The sequence below is a fragment of the Anomaloglossus baeobatrachus genome, chromosome 12 (genome assembly GCF_048569485.1).
Source record: "Anomaloglossus baeobatrachus isolate aAnoBae1 chromosome 12, aAnoBae1.hap1, whole genome shotgun sequence".
Classification (NCBI taxonomy): domain Eukaryota; kingdom Metazoa; phylum Chordata; class Amphibia; order Anura; family Aromobatidae; genus Anomaloglossus; species Anomaloglossus baeobatrachus.
In genome coordinates, this window is record NC_134364.1 from 140154853 (window position 1) to 140168982 (window position 14130).

Below are 14130 nucleotides of genomic sequence, written 5' to 3' on the forward strand. Positions count from 1 at the left end.
GGACTTCATTTATATCGATGTGGCTTAGGTTCATCGATGATGTCCTAATCATCTGGACAGGGACAGAAGAACAATGGGAGTCATTCATGGCTGTTCTGGGGAACAATAACATTGGCCTAAAATTCACTTACACCATGAGCAGGAAGGAGGTTTCATTTCTAGATATTTTTTATAACAATTGGACATATGGGAAACCTCGAAACAACAATTTCAGGAAGACTAAGGGTACGAACAGCCTGCTCCAGTGGACCAGTCATCATCCCGAATTTTTAAAGAAAGGGATACCAAAGGGGCAGTTCTTTCGTTTAAGAAGTAACTGCTCTTCCTTTCGGGAATATGATACGAGAGCAGGAGAACTGTCTGGGAGATTTGAGAGGAGGGGCTATCCTACCAGGGTTGTGGAGACTGTATACCATCATGCAAGAGCAGCCGATAGGACATCTCTACTAGTTCCAAAGAAAAAAGTAGAGGACACAAAAACCATAAAATTTATTGGGATATGTAATGATAAGTGGAGTCAAGCCATGGAGGGATTGAGAATGCACTGGGAAGTTTTGGGATTGGACCCAGATCTAGCTGGTTTTCTATCTGATAGGGCATCAATAACGTACAGTAGGGGACGAAATCTGAGGGAACGACTCGTCCATAGTCATCTAGGCAAATCTGCTGAAAGTACTACATGGCTGAATAAAAGTCCAGTTGTGGGTACTTTCAGATGTGGTTCGTGTAAAGCCTGTACTTATGTGAATAAAAGCAATAGCTTCCATAGTGAAGTGACAGGCATAACTTACACTAACCGTGAGTTCATTAATTGTAACACCACGGGTATAGTGTACTTGGCTAAGTGCACATGCCCTAAGATGTATGTAGGGAAGACAATCCGTCAGTTTAAACAAAGGATTTTGGAACATATAGGTAATACCAGAAGGAAGGAGGATACTCCTATTTCTAAACATATGTGGGAATTTCATGGAGGGAATTGTGGAGAGATTTCCTTCCAGGGAATTGAAAAAGTGAGGGAGTCTGGTAGGAGAGGAGATATAGACAACAAGGTACAGAGGAAGGAGACGCAGAGGATATATAGGCTGAAGACTGTGTCCCCCAATGGCCTTAACGAGTCTATCTCTTTTACCCTTTTCATCTAATTATTATTCCCACATTAGTTGTCCCTTGTATTATTGATATTATTCCCTACTACTAAATGTGAGCCTACCTTGTAAAATGGTTGAAATAGAATGTATATTGAGTGCCCTAGGCTAGTTAATAAACAATACCTCCCTATTACTACTGGTTATGAATGGTATGCAATTGTATGTTTATTTAATTAAAAATAACATATATGTTCATAACTATTCTGTCTGTACTTTACCCTTCCCTGTAGTCCATATACACTTCTAAGAAGGCGCTAATCTCTTATTTTGACTAAGTGGCAGCTTGCTTTGAAAATATCGCTGTTTCTGTCAATCTTCGTGAGTCATGTGACGGCGATCGGTCACATGATATTATTCCTTTCTGTTTCTTAGTAACGCTATGAAGCCCCTGCGATGACGCTGATGCATTTCCGGGTGACGCGGCCAGCCACTATTGGTTCAGTGAGACGGCCTGTGTGATTGGCTAACCTGAAATGCGCGCCAGAAAGGAGGGGGGCGGGCACTTTACTATTTCAGTGGCAGCGTCGGGCGCGGCGCGTGCTACTGAGATAGGGATCACACTGAGGCACATCTGAGCCATACTGTGATGTGCCCTGAACTAATATGTATCAGGCAGGGCTGTAAAACATAGACTATATGAGTTGCTGACACTCTACTTAATAGACTGTTGCCTGTGGTCTGCACCTATGATATCCATCAGTCATATGGTGCTGTGAGACCCTAGGCACAGCACAACACCTGGTCTGAGAATAGTGACCGGAGTGTTATTACCTCCTGATGAGTCTCACCGCTATAGGTGAGAAGAAACACATTGAGGTTACTGATCAGAATAATTATAATAGGCAGTAAAATCTGAACTACCAAGACTGTTCAATAGAGTTTTATCTACAGAGCTGGGAGTTTAATACAATATTGTAGGTGATAATAAGACTTAAGCTGGGTTCACACTTAAGGCCCCGTCACACTAAGCAACATCGCTAGCAACATCGCTGCTAACGAACAACTTTTGTGACGTTGCTAGCGATGTTGCTGTGTGTGACATCCAGCAACAACCTGGCCCCTGCTGTGAGGTCGTTGGTTGTTGCTGAATGTCCTGGGCCATTTTTTAGTTGTTGCTGTCCCGCTGTGAAGCACAGATCGCTGTGTGTGACAGCGAGACAGCAACAACTAAATGTGCAGGCAGCAGGAGGCTGGTAACCAATGTAAACATCGGGTAACCAAGAAGCCCTGTCCTTGGTTACCCGATATTTACCTTCGTTACCAGCCTCTGCCGCTCTCACTGTCAGTGCCGGCTCCTGCTCTGTGCACATGTAGCTGCAGCACACATCGGGTAATTAACCCGATGTGTGCTGTAAGTAGGAGAGCAAGGAGCCAGCACTAAGCGGTGTGCGCTGCTCCCTGCTCTGTGCACATTTAGCTGCAGTACACATCGGGTAATTAACCCGATGTGTGCTGTAGCTAGGAGAGCAGGGAGCCAGCGCTAAGCAGTGTGCGCTGCTCCCTGCTCTGTGCACATTTAGCTGCAGAACACATCGGGTAATTAACCCGATGTGTGCTGTAGCTAGGAGAGCAAGGAGCCAGCGCTAAGCAGTGTGCGCTGCTCCCTGCTCTGTGCACATTTAGCTGCAGAACACATCGGGTAATTAACCCGATGTGTGCTGTAAGTAGGAGAGCAAGGAGCCAGCGCTAAGCATTGTGCGCTGCTCCCTGCTCTGTGCACATTTAGCTGCAGCACACATCGGGTAATTAACCCGATGTGTACTGTAACTAGGAGAGCAGGGAGCCAGTGCTCAGTGTGTGCTGCTCCCTGTTCTCTGCACGTGTAGCTCCGTGCACTGGTAACCAAGGTAAATATCGGGTTGGTTACCCGATATTTACCTTAGTTACCAAGCGCAGCATCTTCCACGCGGCGCTGGGGGCTGGTCACTGGTTGCTGGTGAGCTCACCAGCAACTCGTGTAGCGACGCTCCAGCGATCCCTGCCAGGTCAGGTTGCTGGTGGGATCGCTGGAGTGTCGCAGTGTGACATCTCACCAGCAACCTCCCAGCAACTTACCAGCGATCCCTATCGTTGTTGGGATCGCTGGTAAGTTGCTTAGTGTGACTGGACCTTAAGCGACAGCGACAACGACGTCGCTGTTACGTCACCATTTTCTGTGACGTAGCAGCGACCTTGTAAGTCGAGGTTATGATCGCTGCTTAGCTGTCAAACACAGCGACGCAGCAGCGATCATAACGTCGCTACATGTGCAGAGAGCAGGGAGCCGCGCACCTCTTAGCGCTGGCTCCTTGCTTTCCTAGCTACAGTACACATCGGGTTAATTAACCCGATGTGTACTGCAGCTACATGTCACAGTGCAGAGAGAAGGGAGCCGCGCACACTGCTTATTGCTGGCTCCCTGCTCTCCTAGCTACAGTACACATCGGGTTAATTAACCCGATGTGTACTGCAGCTACATGTGCACAGAGCAGGAGCCGGCACTGGCAGCAAAGCAAGAGCGGCGGAGGCTGGTAACGAAGGTAAATATCGGGTAAGCAGGGAAAGGTCTTCCCTTGGTTACCCGATGTTTACAGTGGTTACAGCTTTCCGCAGCTGCCAGACGCCGGCTCCTGCTCCATGCTCGCTTCATTTCGTCGCTCTCTCGCTGTCACACACAGCGATGTGTGCTTCACAGCGGGAGAGCGATGATGAAAAAATGAAGCAGCACTGTGTGTAACGAGCAACGACCTCACAGCAGGGGCCAGCTCGTTGCTGGATGTCACACACAGCGACAGCGACGGGACGTCGCTGCAACGTCACAGAAAATGGTGACATAGCAGCGACGTCGTTGTCGTCGTCGCTGTGTGTGACACCACCTTTATTTCTTCCGAAGACAATACTAAGGACCAGGGGGCATTCACTGCGAGTGGAAGAAAAGCGATTCCGACAGCTAAATAGGAAAGGGTTCTTTACAGTTAGAGCAGTCAGACTGTGGAATGCCGACCACAAGAGGTAGTAATGGCAGATACTATAACAGCTTTCAAAAAAGAGCTGGATGATTTCCTCAGTACACACAACATTGTTGGTTATAAATGACTTAGTGACTAAATGTAGAACTGGTGGAGGAAGGGTGAACTAGATGGACCTAGGTCTTTTTTCAACCTAAGTAACTATAATATCACTCCCTACATCCCAGCAGCAATCAATTGGTTAAGCGTGGATAACTGGGTATGGGGGTGAGATGAACAATATGAGATCTCATCATGTGTTATGTGATCTAACCCTGATCCTTGGTAGGGAATGACCATTATAGTGCATAATCCCTGATACCTTTCATATACATCTAAGAAGGCCTAACAAAAAAGGATATTGAGGACATTTGTGAACCTAGGAAGTGATATCCGACTTCAGTGGACACAATATCCTTACCTAGTATATTAATGAGAGTCAAATGGGACTCCTTTCCCTGTCACTATGGGATATATTAAGCATTAATATATTAGCCTTTAATTAGGTATAACAGGCAATAAGGATCTGTGTAGCCTGTAACTGGGGGCACATATGGTTCTTCCTATATTAAGGGGACAGAATTTAGATTTATGTGTCCTGATTGAAATGCAGTGGTATATATAAGTCTGCATAAGAGTAGGTAACTCATTTAGGTTTCAACACCCTTTTTATAATAAACTACAGCAGGTTTTACTGAGGTTACAATTGCCAGTCTACCGGCTATTCTACCGTGTTTCCCCGAAAGTAAGACCCTGTCTTACATTAATTTTACCCCAAAAAGTCCCACCCTGTCTTACTTTCAGGGGAGGTCTTACATTAGCCGAAAAAAAATGACAATTTCTTTTTAACCAATAAATTAACATTTATTAACATGCTGAAGAGTCGGTCATCACCAAACAGTAGAATAAAACAAATGTAGCGTATCAATAATATCTTGTTACTACCGTATTACCGTATGACGGTATTTCCATGTATAACATGTAAAACAACAAACTAACATCCAACCTTGCGCTTTTTAGCCATGCCGCTCTCCACTTGCTCACTGAGGTGACCGTAATCTGCTCGCCATTTACGCACCAATCGTTCACTCAACATTTTTTCCTTGCAGAATTCTGCCATATTTTTGCCCCAAGACTCTTCCACTATTCCTTTTTTATACTCCACGGAGTAGCTCTTTCTTTTACCGCTCCCGGAAGCGCTCATGTCTAGGGGTAAAAATATACGGTACCGTATCAGCATTGTTTATCATTCAGTATCTCTTTTACAGTACAGTACTTAACGTTACACCGTTCAACTGGAAAGCAGACAACAAATCAAAGTACGTAACAGTAACACACTACGGTACGGTACTGTACGGTAATTGCCGTATACCCTCTGCCTGCATACCATAACAGTGCCGTATCCCACTGCACACAGCCCCATACCCCATAACAGTGCCGTATCCCACTGCACATAGCCCCATACCCCATAACAGTGCCGTATCCCACTGCACACAGCCCCATACCCCATAACAGTGCCGTATCCCACTGCACACAGCCCCATACCCCATAACAGTGCCGTATCCCACTGCACACAGCCCCACACCCCATAACAGTGCCGTATCCCACTGCACACAGCCCCATACCCTATACAGTACATGTTTCCCTACTTGGTTTTTAAATGCTGGACGTTTTCCTCTGCGGTGCGGCTGTGGGTGCGGAAGGCCTGTGCTGCAGGGAACGCTGTGCCAATCAGCAGGGAAACAGCGGTGACGTGGGGCTGGAGCGGCCAATTACAGCCCGAGCTGCTGGGCCAATCAGCGCTCGAGCCGGGGGCCGGCGGTGACGTGGGGAGCAGGGGCGGCCAATGAGCTGTTGAGCTGGGCGGATTGCGGGGTTAACACGGCGAGTTAACCCCATGAGCGCTGGACCCGCCCAGCTGCACCTGAGGACACCTCTGGAGCCTGGGGACCCAATGGGGGACAGCGGCGGCCCAAAGGTAAGGGCCTTACATTTCACAGCGGCCCCCCAACCCTGCCTTACATTCGGGGGAGGCCTTACATTGAAGGACCCCCCCGTAACCCCCACCCTGTCTTACTTTCGGGGGGGTCCTACTTTCGGGGAAACACGAACCCGGTTATTCCTAACTGTGTGTTTCAGATAGGCTTCAAAAATAAGTGTGGAATCGTTAATTAAAGTATTTAAGGATAGACCAATAAAGGTTATATTTTATTATACTGTCCACACAGCCAGTGAATTCTATGTGGAGAGACTGGCAGCAGCCAGACTGAGAGAGACTGCCAAGAGGCAGAGTGTGTGTGAGCAGCAGCCTGTGTTGAGAGACTGCCAGGAGGCAGAGTGTATGAGAGCAGCAGCCTGTGTGGAGAGACTGGCAGGAGCCAGACAGAGATACTGCAAGGAGGCGCAGTATGGTTATGTGCGCACGTTGCGTACTGGCCCTTTAGAAATTTCTGCAGCGATTTGAACAGCACACGTGAGCTTCAAATTGCTGCAGAAAGAGTCCGTAGTGAAAAAAAAAAGGCGATTCCATGCGCTCTGACTGCGGAGCCTCCCATAAACAGAGCAGGAGATGCTTGCAGAGCGCACGAAAGAAGTGACAAATACGCAAACGTGCGCACATAGCCTATGTGTGAGCAGCAGCCTGTGCGGAGAGATTGGCAGGACCCAGACTGAGAGAGACTGCCATGAGGCAGAGTCTGTGTGAGCATCAGCCTGTGTTGAGAGACTGTAATTAGCCAGACTGAGAGAGACCGCCAGGAGGCAGAGTGTTTGTGAAAAGCAGCCTGTGTGGAGAGACTGGCTGGAGCCAGACTGAGAGAGACTGCCAGGAGGCAGAGTGTGTGTGAGCAGCAGCCTGTGTGGAGAGACTGGCAGGAGCCAGACTGAGAGAGACTGCCAGGAGGCAGAGTGTGTGTGAGCAGCAGCCTGTGTGGAGAGACTGTAATTAGCCAAACTGGGAGAGACTGCCAGGAGGCAGAGTGTGTGTGAGCATCAGCCTGTGTGGAGAGACTGGCAGGAGCCAGACAGAGATACTGCAAGGAGGCAGAGTGTGTGTGAACAGCAGCCTGTGTGGAGAGACTGGCAGGAGCCAGACTGAGAGAGACTGCTAGGAGGCAGAGTGTGTGTGAGCAGCAGCCTGTGTTGAGAGACTGTAAGGAGCCAGACTGAGAGAGACTGCCAGGAGGCAGAGTGTTTGTGAAAAGCAGCCTGTGTGGAGAGACTGGCTGGAGCCAGACTGAGAGAGACTGCCAGGAGGCAGAGTGTGTGTGAGCAGCAGCCTGTGTGGAGAGACTGGCAGGAGCCAGACTGAGAGAGACTGCCAGGAGGCAGAGTGTGTGTGAGCAGCAGCCTGTGTGGAGAGACTGGCAGGAGCCAGACTGAGAGAGACTGCCAGGAGGCAGAGTGTGTGTGAGCAGCAGCCTGTGTGGAGAGACTGTAATTAGCCAAACTGAGAGAGACTGCCAGGAGGCAGAGTGTGTGTGAGCATCAGCCTGTGTGGAGAGACTGGCAGGAGCCAGACAGAGATACTGCAAGGAGGCAGAGTGTGTGTGAACAGCAGCCTGTGTGGAGAGACTGGCAGGAGCCAGACTGAGAGAGACTGCTAGGAGGCAGAGTGTGTGTGAGCAGCAGCCTGTGTTGAGAGACTGTAAGGAGCCAGACTGAGAGAGACTGCCAGGAGGCAGAGTGTTTGTGAAAAGCAGCCTGTGTGGAGAGACTGGCTGGAGCCAGACTGAGAGAGACTGCCAGGAGGCAGAGTGTGTGTGAGCAGCAGCCTGTGTGGAGAGACTGGCAGGAGCCAGACTGAGAGAGACTGCCAGGAGGCAGAGTGTGTGTGAGCAGCAGCCTGTGTGGAGAGACTGGCAGGAGCCAGACTGAGAGAGACTGCCAGGAGGCAGAGTGTGTGTGAGCAGCAGCCTGTGTTGAGAGACTGTAATTAGCCAGACTGAGAGAGACTGCCAGGAGGCAGAGTGTGTGTGAACAGCAGCCTGTGTGGAGAGATTGGCAGGAGCCAGAATGAGAGAGACTGCTAGGAGGAAGAGTGTGTGTGAGCAGCAGCCTGTGTGGAGAGACTGTAAGGAGCCAGACTGAGAGAGACTGCTAGGAGGAAGAGTGTTTGTGAGCAACAGCCTGTGTGGAGAGACTGGCAGGAGCCAGACTGAGAGGACCAATTCTTTTTAATCTAGGACCAATTCTTTTTAATCTCTTTATTAATGACCTTGTGGATGGGATTGATAGTAAAGTGTCAGTCTTTGCTGATGACACCGAACTATGTAAGATATTAAAAACTGACCTTGATAGTATAATATTACAAAAAGATCTGGATAAGATGTCAGAATGGGCAGATACTTGGCAAATGAGATTTAATGTTGATAAATGTAAAGTAATGCACCTAGGACTGAGTAATCCTATAGCTGCGTATACATTAAATGGAAGTAAACTCGGGACTACAGAACAGGAGAAGGACTTGGGTATTCTCATTACAAATAAGCTGAGCAGCAGCACTCAATGCCAAGCAGCAGCTGCTAAAGCAAACAAGATTCTAGGGTGTATAAAAAGAGAGATTAGATCCCGCGATCCCAACGTATTATTACCCCTCTATAAATCACTTGTAAGGCCACATCTGGAATATGGGATCCAGTTTTGGACTCCACATTTTAAAAAGGACATTCAGAAGTTAGAGTCAGTTCAAAGGCAGGCAACTAGACTACTACAAGGAATGGAGGCCGCCCATATGATGAGTAATGGAGGCCGCCCGTATGATGAGGAATGGAGGCCGCCCGTATGATGAGGAATGGAGGCCGCCCGTATGATGAGGAATGGAGGCCGCCCGTATGATGAGGAATGGAGGCCGCCCATATGATGACAGGTTGAAAAAGTTAGATATGTTTAGCTTAGAAAAAAGACGTCTCAGAGGAGATCTCATTTATATGTATAAATATATGTGTGGTCAATATAAAGGACTGGCACATGACTTATTTCTTCCGAAGACAATACTAAGAACCAGGGGGCACTCACTGCGAGTGGAAGAAAAGCGATTCCGACAGCTAAATAGGAAAGGGTTCTTTACAGTTAGAGCAGTCAGACTGTGGAATGCCACCACAAGAGACAGTAATGGCAGATACTATAACAGCTTTATATCAGGGCGGATGATTTCCTCAGTACACACAACATTGTTGGTTATAAATGACTTAGTGACCAAATATAGAACTGGTGGAGGAAGGTTGAACTAGATGGACCTAGGTCTTTTTTCAACCTTAGTAACTATGTAACTATGTAACTATGAGAGAGACTGCCAGGAGGCAGAGTGTGTGTGAGCAGCAGCCTGTTTGGAGAGACTGGCAGGAGCCAGACTGAGAAAGACTGCCAGGAGGCAGAGTGTGTGTGAGCAGCAGCCTGTGTGGAGAGACTGGCAGGAGCCAGACTAAGAGAGACTGCCAGGAGGCAGAGTGTGTGTGAGCAGCAGCCTGTTTGGAGAGACTGGCAGGAGCCAGACTGAGAAAGACTGCCAGGAGGCAGAGTGTGTGTGAGCAGCAGCCTGTGTGGAGAGACTGGCAGGAGCCAGACTGAGAAAGACTGCCAGGAGGCAGAGTGTTTGTGAAAAGCAGCCTGTGTGGAGAGACTGGTCAAGTGCACAGATGTATTGAGGCCTCTCTGGAGGGAGACATTTCCAGTGGGATACCACTGAAGAAAGTGGATCCAAACCTGTGCGGGCGAATCTCTGAATTAACGGACTTGAAATCAGTGAGTGTGACGGCCAGTAAGCCGTGTGTCCCTTTTGGAAGAAAGAGATTTTGTTTATGTACCCAGAGTGCAGTTTATGTCCTGTTTAATAAACTGCAAAGCGCCATGGAATAAATGGCACTAAAATAATAAATAATAATAACAATGTTTATTGAACTGTGTGTACTCTTATGTTACATCGCATTGCAGCAAAAAAACAAGTAAACCCCCCCTTGTTGTGGTGTGTGAACTGGGTGCAATCTTACAATAGCTTCACGCTCAAAGCTGTAGTGGATGGTGAGATATGGAGCCTGAAAGTCAAAAGTTCAAAACATTGTTACCCTTTTGCTTATTAGTGTAACTCGTGTCCTGGCTGGAGATAAGCTAAGTGAAAGAAGCAAACTCTTGTCAAATAAGTAGAAGCTAAGGGGTACTTTACACATTGCGACATCGCATCCGAAATATCGTCAGGGTCACGTCGTTAGTGACGCACATCCGGCGCCGGTAGCGACATCGCAACGTGTAAATCCTAGATGCGCCTATAAACGATTGCAAAAGCGTCGAAAACCGGTGATCTGTGTAGCGTTGTTCATTTCCATAATGTCGGGTCGACCGCAGGTACGATGTTGTTTGTCGTTCCTGCGGCAGCACACATCGCTGTGTGTAAACCCGCAGGAGCGACAAACATCTTTTTACCTGCGTCCCGACGGCAATGCGGAAGGGAGAAGGTGGGCGGGATGTTATGTCCCGTTCATCTCCGCCCCTCCGCTTCTATTGGACAGCCGATTAGTGACGTCGCAGTGACGTCGCTGTGACGCTGAACGCACCTCCCCCTTGAAGGAGGGATAGTTCGGCAGTCACAGCAACGTCGCCGAGCAGGTAAGTGCGTGTGAATCTGCCGTAGCGATAATGTTCGCTACAGCAGCAATCACCACATATCGCATGTACGACGGGGGTGGGTAATATCGTGCTCGGCATCGCTAGCCGATGCTAGCGATGTCACAATGTGTAAAGTACCCCTAAGACCTTTGCTTTCTAAATACTAAGCCAAACACGGGCAGCTAAGCGGTCCTTAAAAGGTCTTGGGTGATGTCCCAGTGGTACTTCCTGGGATTTCGCAGTAACCCAGTTTGGACTTACACAGTAGAGGCCAGCCATAAGGGAAGAAAGCAAGACATAGGGGATGTGAGTCATATATCATCATAATATATCTGTCCATTATCTGAAAACCAGACTTGCCCACTAGCGTTCATACTAAATCTAGACCTATGGTTCTGAGGAAAATATCACAGGGTCAGTCACCAAAACAAACGCCCCAGAAAAAGGCAGATCATAGTGTACGGGAGCACTTGCCTGAACACCATGATATCTATGGCTCTTAAGCCTGCTTTACACACTTCAATAAATCTTTCAATCCGTCGTCGGGGTCAAGTTGTAAGTGACGCACATCCGGCATCGTTCGTGACGTATTTGCGTGTGAAACCTACATGCGATCGATATTGAACGCAAATACGGTGATCGCATACACGTCGTTTATTCCTCATACATTGGACGTTTGGTAGTACGAAACTAGTCAATTGTAACGTGTGACATCCCTCATACGATTTCGGTGTCTGAGGCTATGTGCGCAGGTGTGCGCTCTGCACCGCAGCTTAAAAAAGGTCTGCTTCAGAGCGGAGCTGAAAAGCTGCGTTCTGAAGCGCCTCACAATGTCTGTCATTCACTAATCTCTGTCAGTCCGTCACTATCTCTGTCCCTCACTCTCTGTTCATGTCAGTCTATCCCTCTTACCCCCTCTCTCATATACTCACCGATCCCCAATCCCCGGCGCGGCTCTGCACGGCATTCACACTGCTCCGGCGGCTTTTACTGTTTTGAAAAAGCCGGCCGCCCATTAAACAATCTCGTATTCCCTGCTTACCCCGCCCACCGGCGCCTATGATTGGTTACAGTGAGACACGCCCCCCACGCTGAGTGACAGGTGTCACACTGCACCCAATCACAGCAGCCGGTGGGCGTGTCTATACTGTGTAGTGAAATAAATAAATAAATAATTAAAAAAAACGGCGTGCGGTCCCCCCCAATTTTAAAACCAGCCAGATAAAGCCATACGGCTGAAGGCTGGTATTCTCAGGATGGGGAGCTCCACGTTATGGGGAGCTCCCCAGCCTAACAATATCAGCCAACAGCCGCCCAGAATTGCCGCATACATTATATGCGACAGTTCTGGGACAGTACTCGGCTCTTCCCGATTTGCCCTGGTGCGTTGGCAAATCGGGGTAATAAGGAGTTATTGGCAGCCCATAGCTGCCAATAAGTCCTAGATTAATCATGTCAGGCGTCTATGAGATTCCTTCCATGATTAATCTGTAAATTACAGTAAATAAACACACACACATGAAAAAATCCTTTATTAGAAATAAAAAACACACACATATACCCTGGTTCACCACTTTAATCAGCCCGAAAAAGCCCTCCATGTCCGGCGTCATCCAGGATGCTCCAGCGTCGCTTCCAGCGCTGCTGCATGGAGGTGACCGGAGCTGCAGAAGACACCGCCGCTCCGGTCACCTCCACGCAGGTAATGAAGACAGCCGTGCCATCAGCTGATCTGTCACTGAGGTTACCCGCTGTCACTGGATCCAGCGGTGGATGCAGCGGTGGCCGCGGGTAACCTCAGTGACAGCTCAGCTGATCGCGCTACTCACCTCAGTTGCTGACTGGAGCTGACCGGAGCGGCGGTGAGTAGCGCGATCAGCTGAGCTGTCACTGAGGTTACCCGCGGCCACCGCTGCATCTGACTCGCCCACCCCAGGGCTGTGGGACACCCGGTGCCGGGCCGGACTAGTCCGGTGGTAGTCAGTGGTGGCTGGGCCCGGCTCCGTGGCCCTGGTGGGTGTCAGTAGAATATGTGGCTGATGACTTTAATGTTTGTGTTCGTGACGCCACCTGTGGTATGCGGCTATTAAGCCGCCGCTGCGGTATGAGGCCTCCGGGATAGTGTTATGGCAGCAATGGTGGTACTGCTCCCCACAGGTGGAGCAATGCCCGGGGCACAGTTGGTGTTTGTGGAAGTCTATGGTGCTGCGTGACTAACACGGTGCAGGGCCGACAAGCAATGAAAGAAACAGGCACAAACAGTAGTCTCTTTACCTTCTCCTCTTTTACTCAGCAGAAACTTAGTCCAGGGAGACCGTCACAGATGGTAAAGATGATCCGGCCGGCCTGGAAGTGCCTGGGGTGATCTTTGGCCAGTTGAGTATGAGGCCTACTCCTTAATCTTTCTCTGCTGTTTTAGGACACTGCACTTTGGGTTTGCAATTGCCCTCTTGCTGCTGGGACTTGTTGTTCGTCCCTTTTTCTGTGTGGTAGACTGCGCAGGCCCTCTCTGGTGCTTCTCTGCTGGAGCCCACACCAGGCCCTTGGGATGCAGTTGTACCTTCAGATTGCTTCTGGGACAGGGGGCTTGCAGCTCTCCTGCCCTCCGGATTCAGCTACCAGGGATGGATTTTATGCCCTGGCAACTACAGACTCCGATGTCCGAGTCCCTGCTGTGCCTCTCTGCTCCCCTTGCTTCACTGGGCCAAGCTATCCCAGCTCTAGGCCCCAGTTTACAAGGCAGCACTACTCTGCGTCTGCACTCTTTCACTCCTGTGTCCAGACTAACTACCACTTCCTCCTTCCAGCCAGACTTAAGGAATGCTCCCTGAAGTTCCAGGTTCAGAGCTCCCCCTGCTGGCCGGAGGGAGAACTGTGTTGAGTGTTAACTTACTGGCCAATAGATCTCCCAATTACCTCCAGGCTCAGCATTAACCCTTTTGGGAGGGCAATGCTGTTGTGGCGACCAGGTCCTGGGGCGCCACACTCCCCCTTAGTTAAATTCAGTACTCCCGGACTGTAGAAACAAACATGACATGTTAGAACATTTCATCCCATTATGGGAGGCGCAAATACTTTAACGTTACAACCTTAAACATTACTATAAGAGTCCAGTGTGGCTCCCTGCCGGGTGTCCATTACACTGCTCCATGGGGGACCCGCCGCGTTCAAACCCCCAACGTAGGCTCTGGGCGTGCGTCAGAGCATTGATGACCCCACTCTATGCACGCCGGACGGGTTTTTCTTCAGGGGTGTTGAGCACACTGGTGCTAACTATGAACAATTTAGGTGTTGGCCACCCATAGTCCAGTGGCCCAATTGTCCATTTTCGCAATCAAAGAAAAAGAAAACATTTTGTACACAACATGACAGACATTGTGCATAACTATTTA